This window comes from Schistosoma mansoni, chromosome 4, assembly GCF_000237925.1.
Source record: "Schistosoma mansoni strain Puerto Rico chromosome 4, complete genome".
Lineage (NCBI taxonomy): Eukaryota > Metazoa > Platyhelminthes > Trematoda > Strigeidida > Schistosomatidae > Schistosoma > Schistosoma mansoni.
Window position 1 is genome coordinate 9,798,648 of NC_031498.1, and position 11,100 is coordinate 9,809,747.

The 11,100-nt window shown below is 31.5% G+C and overlaps 1 non-coding gene across 1 annotated transcript; it reads left to right on the forward strand.

Moving 5' to 3' along the window:
- Window positions 1–71, forward strand: Smp_tRNA_01395_Pseudo_TTG.1.1. The gene has a single exon. It is a non-coding gene (tRNA).
- The last annotated feature ends 11,029 nt before the right edge of the window (window positions 72–11,100 follow it).

Here is an 11,100-nt window from a genome sequence, read left to right on the forward strand (position 1 = left end):
ACTCAGTGGCCGAGTGGATAACGCGATGGCGTTTGAAGCGAGGGTATCGGGTTCGAGTCCCGGAGTGAGCATCAACTCTGAGATGCAGGTACATCCAGCTGACGAGTCCCAAATAGGACGAAACGCGCGTCTTGGATTCCACTGCTAGCCGCTATCCATCTCTGCTTACCAGGTTAGTTATCTTAGTTATGGTGATAAAATATTTCTCTTATTCCATAACATATTTACATGATTTTATTTTTACTATTTTTGTAATTACACTGACACTATATTTTTCTAATTACTTATCATTTTCAGATAATTTTACTCCACTGATTATAACCCACCACCTTGCATTGTTGTGTGCAATTCTTTTTAAACTGACCATTTAGCTTTACAAATTAGTGTTTTACATGTATTTAAACTGTAATCAGAGTCAAAGTTGACTGTTTTTCGTTGTATAGCACTGTTTAATTCAACCACAGCTTATACATTCTTAACTTTAGCTTGTGACTAGCTGCGGAATCCCAAACTAGTGCTCTGTTATATTTAGGACCAGTCAGTTGAATATACATGGATTCAAGTGGTATTATTGAAACTGGAATTAAGACCGAGTACTTTTTGACTTAATCTCTCAACGCATTATTCAGTAAGCCACTTACTTGTTGAAGGAGGATGAGTCTATTTTTTAATGGTTTATTTTTTCCTAAAATGCACTAAATTTGAGTTTTAGTGTGAACATAAACACTAAAATACAAGTACATCTTGTAGCAGGCTCTAGATAAAAGAAAACAATATGTTCTGGATTTCAATGCTAGCTATAATCTAACTGTACTCACGCTCGTGACCCCTACTCCGAATTTTGAGGCAACCCGCTAAAAATGACCATATAACCAACCAAGGCTGATCAAAGTTCAGCTAACTTATCGATAACAGGATGATCCAAGCCCTTTCTGACCTAATTTCATACCTTAAACTGACCTTGGAAGTAAAACAACAATTGTGTTAGCCTCATCTCAGGGTTTAAAGAGCTGTCAACTAGTAAGAACACGAAAACTGGTTAAAAAGTCGTTGTCACATGTGTTCAGTATATAAAAAATAATACATTGATTCTACCTTCAATTTTATTTATTTACCAAATAATTTACATCAATAACACTCATATCCAGACATGTGGGATAGATGTGGTGTGGTTAATTTTAAGAACTCAGATATTCTATATAATTTGAACATCTTTCATTTGTATCTCATTTATGGATATCTCAAAGTTATTTCACTGAGCTAATTGTGTTTTTCTTTTCAAGTCGTTTTTAGGTAAACGAGTTTTTTATTCCCTTGAGAATGTATAAATTTATTCATGATTTATTTTCTTCCTAAATGTCTCATTATTAGCAATAGAATTTTATAGCCTAATAGGGATTGTTTAATCATATAAGTAATGGATAATCTAAAAATAGTTATCAAACGAAAAAAGGATAGAAAGTAATTTGTTAGACTATCTCATATGATCACAATTATGATAATCGTGTACTCATCAGTAATTGATTTCTAGATAGATTTCTTGATTGTATAAATTGGAAATGACGGAGTAATCCACTGATAAACCTGGGTAAGTTTCTTACTAAAGTATAAAGTATAGAATGGACAGAAAACTCCAGACTCACTTGTTGTAATCCTCATAAGAAATGGCAACCTCAGTTCAGTTTCTCACGCGTTCATTCACTGTGACCTGATGAAAAAATATACAATATATATAAAGAGTTGTTTAGTGCTCTATGGAATCCTTCTGGCCCTCTTCAGCTGAAGTTAGCTTGGTAACGAATATTTAATAAAATGGTTTACTAAGAATATAATAAAAGTTAGTGAATGTGTATAAATCTTACCATTAGTCCGATTGGTATACATTAGGAGAAGTTATCGACTTAACTGGAATCACATGTATTGCTGAAAAATAAATCACTTCCGTTAAATTTTAGTTTTTAAGTTTATGTGAATTTCTGGTGCAGAATTCTTGTAGTTAAGTTTATTTAAAATCAATGAGTTATATCTTGAAAGTAATTACAGAAAGCAAAGCGATTCACACTTATGGTCAGGTTGTTATCTAAAAGAAAGTAACGTGGAAAGGATAGAGATATAAAGGTAGATCGTTTGAAAAATGTGATCCATAAATTGTCTTTAAAAGACATCTGTCATGAGGATTATAACAAAATGTAGCATCAGTTGAGAGCCAACAGTTCTTAGTAGAAGGAGCACAGCATATTGTTGAAGTATAAATAGTGTCTCAAAGTATGGTTCCAGTGTTTTTCAAGGGTACTTATACTGGTCTACCGATAAAGAGAATAGATAAGAATAGCAAGAAAGGAATAATAGCTGATCGGTTTTGCGGTCTACTACTTTTATTTAAACTAATCAGAATAAACAGGGACTATGTAAGCTTAAAATATCACCAAGAGGGGAAACTTAATAATAAGTGTACTCAGTAATGGCAGTGGTCTGACATTTAATGTCCCTTTAACTTTACTAGTGTAGTGAGATATAGTCACTGGTGTAAGTATTTTTGTAGCAGTATCAGAGGAGAAGTACTCATTGATGTGGTGTATAAACGATGATAGTGATTTTGTCTCAAGTATAGATTGTGGCAAATTATTCCAAATTTTTGAATTTTTATTTGCAAAGTAATTTGGTTGAGACAATTACACTTTTGATAAAGCGAATTCAATACCATAACTCAATAATTATGGATTGTGGTAGTGGATGTAAAAGAGAGTTTATTCGGTATTTTGAAAGGACAAGTATTGTATATAAGTACTATTTTATTTATTCAGCCAGATAAGCTTTCCATTGTTACTTGTTACGACATTGTATTTGTTCAAGCGAAAGAATTACAAATTACTATTATTTTGCCACCTAGTAATAGTTCTATCGACAAGTTGATTCATCATTCAGGCGAAATTCCTTTATTTCATGCATTGAACAATATCTTCATTTTACATCATTTTAAGTGTATTTCATTTTATAAGATCATTCAACAACAAAAAAATTTATTATTTGAAATAATATTTGAATATTTATCATTAATTTGAAAGTGAATTTTTCACAATTCATTGATTGTTAAATTGTGTGTAGTTGGGTATTTTTTCCCCTTGTAATATAAGAAGAAAAGTGTTTTTAGCTAAACTGAATTACTTATGTACTTAAGGCTGTTTTCCATCTCGAGGCACAAGCTACCGACCAACGATCACTATCCTACTCTGTCCTAAGTTCTTGTCAGCTGTTGCCAAGTACTTTTTATAGTATTGATATCTGTCTTCGAACCCCGGTGCCATGTATTCTTTGGTCGACGTTTTTTCCTTTTTGTCTTGAGAATTCCAATTTAGGGTTTGCGTAGTGACGTAGTTTACTGATTTCCCCAAAGTGTACCGTATCCACCTTCAGCGTGTTCTTCTAATCGCCTCTTCGATTACTAAACTGAATAATTGCAGCTTATTTGTAGTTATGTATCATTTTGGGATACTTGAAAGCACTACAATGGTATTTGTGTGACCTGATGAGCTCTACCAACTTAGTCAGACATAGACTGGATTTTCATTCTTTGTAAGAGAATATCACATGATATTTTAAATTGTGTTTCTGTAGTAAATTTCACTACTATAATTTCAGCACAGCATTAATATATTGAAGTCGGGAGATATTGTGTAAATGAGCAGCTACGCAACTGATCACTGAACTGAATGGAACTTCAGAAGTCCAATTATTTCCACACAGAAAACTCAAATGTACTGATACAAGATCCCTGATGAATAAACTCTACGGGACAGAATAATCGCCTAGCAAGTTGAGGTTTTTGAACAACAAAATGATGTGTAAATATGGAGTTGTATAGATTGTTGAATTTCTTTGAAATCATGAACCAGTCTAAGTCAGACAATCATTGAAAACCTTAAGTACTGGATGTCCGTCCCGCCCTAACATGAGACTCCTCAACAGTGCGCCTCTTTGGTACCGTAGCCGGGAGTCGAACACAGGACCTTTAGTCTCACACGCCAGCCTCTAGTCTTAAGACCATTGACCCGGAATCCCTTAGTGTACAAGACCCACTTCAATCAACCATGATACCTATAGAAACTAACCAAATATCAGGTCCAACATTAACATTGTTGGTCTGGTTGTTCCACGACTTTAAAGGATTTTAAGAATTAATGGCTAGACACACATAAATTTCTTAAGCTATCTACCTTCAATAAAAAATCCAGCATAATCAAAGATGAAGGTATCGAACTTTTGTGCTATCTTTTCTATACTAAGTGAATTTGGGAAATAGTCATCCATAAATTGTAAGAAAAAATTATATGCCTTAATAAAGGTAACGACTTCTAATCAAGAAGTAAAAATCGTATGTAAAAACAAGTTTATGCAAAATTGGGATTACCAGTAGGGTATTGCGGAGTTTGTTGAATTTCATTGAAATCACAAACCAATCTACGTTAGACAACCATTGAAAATATGCAAGCATTGGATAACTGTTTCGCCTTAGTACAGGACTCCTCAAAAGTGCGCATCTATGACCGAAGAAACTTGGCCTGGCTATTGAACGCTTAAGCTCTAGACCACTGAGGCAGGATTCAATGGTGTGCAAATCTAATTTCAACCAACCTATACTCGGACGAAGCTGCAGTCTGAGCCTTCCAGCTTTTCAACGGTTGTTTAGAGTAGATTCATTCATTTCAATGGAAATGATAGATTTTTCGAAATAGACTGCTGACACGACATAAATGTAACTAGATATCACTACAAATCGTAAATTATTGTAAGATGTGTGCTTCGTACTTTATCCATTAGCTTGTGAGAAGGAAACAAGACTTGGTATCAACCTCGTTTAATACTTATCAGGAACAGTGTCAATAAAGAATTATCTCTGTACCTCAGTGAAGATCTTTAGGTAAAATCAAAAAACAATTCATAGGTAGAGTTGTACTAAATTTTTCCTTCGCCATAGGCTCTGGAATATTTACAATTTCTTTTAGAATTTCAACAATATTTATCTCACTCATGTAAATTTAACTATTCCGTCCACTGCTACACATTGAATTATAAGTGATGGGAAGGTTACATCATGTCATATAACGTATATGACAGATCAATAAAAGTCCTTTGACAATACATAGACTAGGAAAAGTATCATTGGGTAAACATTTTACATTGATGACTAAATTAAACAAACTCATTTCAGTACATAGAAATAATGTTATGCTGTAAGGGCTTTACCTTTAATTAACTTCTGTCAATGAGGTTAAGTAATTTTGTTCAGTGTTTGGTTAAAATGTATCTGCAATTGTTGATAACAGAAAAGAAGCCTTGAAGTGAACATTTCACTGCATGTAATCATACACCGGAGTCGTCGTGATCATACCAGTATGGGGATAATAAACATGATTTATTCACTTAGTGACGTTGATCAAAATACTCAATCGTTCCCAATATGATATGTTGCTAGACATTAAGAAGGATGAGGTTTATTCTAGAGGTAATAGGTTGTAATTACCCAACATACTACAAATTACTTTAGCCTATTTTATCCGTTATATGAAGTCCAAAATGTTCCATAAATGACTTCTTGAGTAAATGGTGACTAGTTTAACATGCAGTTAAACAAATCGTCAATGGACCTAAATTATTTGAAAATAATATTTCAAAAATAAAATCAAAAAGTACGATTGAAGATTTTAAAGAATTTTCGCAAATAATAAATTGCTAGGTAGATTAAGCATCTTCGAGATCACTGAAAGCTTGCCAAAAACGTATGTTTTATCCAATGAATCGATCAGCTGTTATAAGAAAGATGGGAAAATTTTAAATTTGGAAGCAATATTGACGAATTAGTAATTGCCACTTTTAAAACCAATAAATTAGTGAACATAATAAAATCAAAAATAATTAGGGTAGAATTTGAATATAATTGTTAGCTTGAACAAGAATCAAGTAGTATTTTCTCATTCCATCGGAAATTTCGATTCACACTATATGCTGTCGTTATGGATCGTAGTATAGAATACCCACTTTTCCGTTGTTAAAATATAGTTGATCCACTTTCAGATTTAACCTAAAACAATTTAGCTTTGCATTTGTTTATCTGAACAACGTTTGACTAAGCTATACTTTCCTTGTAGAATATTACGTAGCTGATACTCTTAACCGACCCGTATGAACTGCCAGTTCCATTACCCGAACCCCTTTTAAAAAGTTGGTGGACAGCTATTTTTTTGTTGTTTGTAACACTCCAGGAGAGCAGTAGCATTACTCAACACCCTGTTAAATTCAGAACCATTATTCTAGAGGTAAGGAGTACATCTGTATATCACTAGGAATCTCAATAATTCAGGCGTTTAACTTTAATTAAACTATTATCTTGTGCAATAATCCCCTAATCTAATCACTGATAATTATTACCCTCCCTGTAGAGTTGAACTCCTCAAATAATCATTTCGAAAAATAAATCTGACGAATTTATTCCTATTGAAATGATTGATTTACACTACTGAATTGCTTGAAACTAGAATCATCAATCAGTAGTCTCTAACTTGATATCATTATGTAAATAATATGGGATTTCTACAAATTACTTATCACAACATAATATAGTTATTTTGAGTTGTGTATCATTTTTCCCTGAATAATTTTGTGTTTCAATGAGTTCCATTTGAAAAGTTTCCTGAATACGTTTACCTGATGACAGATATGATAATAATAATAAAAGGAAATGTGGTTACAGCTTTCCCATACTACTTTTGGCTTATTTTCACAACTTTTACACTGATATATATATATATATATATATATATATATATATATCGACTGGATTATATTTAGAAACCTCATTTTATTCAACCTCAAATGTCCCCATTATTCATTATAGATTACGTGTGTATCTGTATGTGTATGTTTATATTGGAACACCCGAATATGACGTGAAAACTAGAACTCATTTAAATTTTATTTACTAGAAAAATAAATTTATTATTTTTCTGCTGTTTTCTCCCCCGATACTTAAGTGTATTGACGGGAATATATTATTATTATTATAACCATTACGATTACTCTTTAGAGGAAAACAACTCTGTAAATTATGTTTTCTCTCAACTCCTTATTCAATGTGAGAAAAGAATTTCTTTTTTCTTACAAAATATTCATACTACTTTTTTTGTTTGTTTGATCGCGTTATTATATAGGTTGAAGTTTATTTGGGAAAACTTATAATATCCTTGTAGTGAATAACATTAGCAATGAAAATTTAGAATAGATCATCTGTGAATTTATTTCCAAGTGGTTAATAGTTTGATGCGTTAATTTGGAATAGAAAAAGGGAATTGCTAGAAAAAATGACTTTACTGTAACAATTTTTCTACATAAGTAAAATGACTATATCTAATATTTTCTCCTATTACCTGATAGATTTAGTCAACATCAGTATATCTATGTATGGTTGAATGAATTAACTAACATTCTGTTAATGACTCTTTAGTCTACGTTATATTATCTCTGTTCAACATACGGATTATGGTAAATTTATCCCACAATGGATAGAAAGTGAAATATAACACTTCATTTGTAATTTTACTGTTTAGAGCACTTATGATATGAAAAAATTCGAAGCTTAGGGAGATTTTATTGGTGTGAAGTTGAGTTCTCTCAACTGAACAATTTAGTTATGCAAATACTTTTTTCAGTCTATGATAAAATAAGAATGATACACATATTCTATAATTTTTTTTCGCTTATTATTTGTTAGTAATTTAAATGGAACTTATTATCAGGAAATTTATAGACGGAGAGTGAAAAAAATTAACAGACTTTTATTAGTTCAATTAGTATTGTTTGTTTGAATCTTCCCACTGATGTTTAGGACCGCAACTGATCAGTCTCTAGGTGAATTTAAACTTCACCCAATTGTACAAGCTAGTGACTATCACGACTCAGTAGCTGAGTGGATAACGCGATGGCGTTTGAAGCGAAAGGTACTGGATTCCAGACCTTTATAACTGTTTAAATTTAAAATATTTCGTAGTCAAAATTTCATAGTAGACAATAATTTCAACACTTCACATAATGAGAGTAGATAAAGTTAATAATTTTATTAAACTTGTGGTTAAAATGTGACAAGTCATAATGTGACAGTCTTTGATAAACTCAATAGACTCTAAAGTGCATTCGATGTATGTATAATTGTGAATACCCATGATAATTTTAATTTTTAATGGTTTAAATTATTTATTACACAAGTGAATAGGTATCTAAACTCTGTAGCTCAGTGGATAAAATGTTAGTGTTTAAAGAGATAAGAATGGGAATACAAGCGGGGACTACCAAATGTATTTCTATACAAAATTACAGAATCTATTAGTAAAATCTGAAACCATACACTAAATTCTTTTTTTGCAAAATGTCAATCAATTATATCAAAATTGATTGTTCCTTCTACAAAATGTGGACCAATTTTTTCAGACTTGACGGATTTTTCTTTTCCAGATCAATCACTCTCTGTTCTCGTTCTCTTCTCTTCGATCTTAATAACATTCACTTTCGACTGATAATACATACTACTTATATCTATTGACATCAGTAGCACACACCACACTGGATCAAATCCTGGGTGGACATTAACTCAGATGAAAGTAAATCCAGCTGACATGCCCTAAATTAGACAAAATGTGTTCTCTAAATTCCACTGCTAATTACACCCCATCTATTCTACATAAACATAGTAACGTTGTTTACATGAAGTAGATATATAAGGTTAATCTTTTTTAACGTTTATATCTCACCTTATCTCTTATTTCTTGAACAAGCAATCATATTAAGTAAATAGTTGAATTAATTTCTTATAGTTTTAGAATGTGTACAAAATTCTAAATTCATTAATAATATATTTATACTGTACATCGTAAATCATTTCAAACTGATCTAGTCAGCATTAAAGTATACATGAACAATACTAAACAATTTATTATAGATTTTATCAAAGTCACTGATTAGCTATTGAATGTTTTATTTTAATGTCAACCGCCTAAATGAAGTAGGCTCTGTAGACGTTGTCCAGAATGACAATGAAAGCTCAGCAATTTAGATCATCTAGTTCGTATCTTTGAAAAAAACAATAAGAACAAAAGTATCCATTTGCGTTCAATTTCTCTTTGAAATGTTGATATGCAAAAAGAAATATTGATAACAACTAGCATTTATAAATATATATTTAGGTAAGAGCTAGATTAAAACAAAGCAACTACAAATGGACGTTTGAAAATTAAGGAAATTTGAAAAAAAGATCATTCAGGTTACAGAATAAATAGTCTTTTCTACTTCAAATATAGTACCATGAAAAACAGTAGATTTTTCCTCTCTTTCTGTTATCCATTTTAGAGTGGTAGATCTTCAAAATAACAACAAGTTTCCAGCATCAATTTTCTTCAGTTTTGGTGGTAAACTTTGTGTGTATTTATATTTTGCTACGTTCTCTATTTTTAAGAAATAGACTAGTAAAAAACATTTGGAGATTATAATTGTAGTGTCTTAGCTTCCTTAATCAATCACCTGGATAACTGTTATTATATAAATCCCAATGGTGTTTAAAATCAGAAAGCAATAAGAAACGGCGACTACAGTTTATTAGCAGATAGCACAGATAACAAAGCTACAAGCACATCGAGTGAATTTAAAGCAGAGAGGCGAACATGTGTATGCAAGCAAATACAGAGACAAATTTATAGTCAAATAGAATAAGGAGCAGCTAGGTAAGACAAAGGCTATTAATTGCATTCGAGTATATATATATATACTTATATTTTAGCTAGAGCGAAATATGTACATAGGCTGTCATATCATCAACAGTACACGTTTATACAGACAAGATAGTGATCAGAATAGTACAAAGAAATAAGCGATTTGTTACTTTTCGAATAACATTGTCTATTAAGTAAGTTAATAAAAGAGCTTAACAAAATTTAACCATAATCGAAATTGAATGTAGGAGAGTTGCTATATAATATTATATTTCATTTCAAATCAGACACCTGGACTGTTAAAAAAGAAACGGAAACGATTTCTTATTCTATCGAGTACGATTTTTTGTTCTTCAGTTTGCAAAGATTCATTTACAATGTTTGGTCGAAGAATAATGGCGTCAGTGAGTTTCTTGAATAAAATGTCATTTGGACTAGTACTTCTAAAATATTATAATTTAAGAATTTCTGAAAATGATTTAAGTAATAATTTTAAATAGTCGGATTAAATAAATCACTAGTTTAATTCACCTTGGATAACTGTTGCATAAATGATGAACTTACCATGAAATCATACAACACCAATAATTTCCTCAAACCAGTTCAGAAAAATTGAATAAATTAGTTATAAATGTATGCTATCGGATATTAACTCAGTAGTCTGAGAGTAAAATGCTTGTTATGAGACCTTAAATATTCTGAGTTTAATCTTAAATGGGATTGAAAATGTGTACTTCTTAGGATTCGAAAACCAGAATGAAGCGACTGTTCATTGCTTAGTTATTTTAATGTCTGTCAGTTCGTCGTATAAACAGTAAAACTTTAATGATTGACATAAACCCCCTCTTACGATTTATTGCGAGTTACAAGTTTCTTGTAACCATTGATTTATTTCTTAACTTGTTCAAATTTAGAAATTTTGAACATTAAAATCATCATTACACTTGTGTAAACTTTCTTCTACGGTATGCGTCTTTTATAATGTAACGAAGGTAGAATGTATTGCCTTGAAAGAGCTGACTCGCTCTGGTGACAGAGAATTAATTGATAAAGTTAACACATAATTTGAAACAAATCCCATCACTCAACAAATCATTGGACCATATAAATAAGTTTATATGAGGAAACTAATAAAGATTTATTTCAGGACAAGCCTATTACCTTATGAAAAGTTTACGCCTACCATTTCCGGATCATTTATTACATACTATATGAAGAAAAGACTAATTTAAGTACTTACATTGTGTTAGTCGAAAGGATTGTAGCTAACGTCTACTATGAAGCTCGTAATACATTAAAAATAGTCTTAGGTGGGCTATATTTTAATTTTTGCCGTGGCTTTCATTAC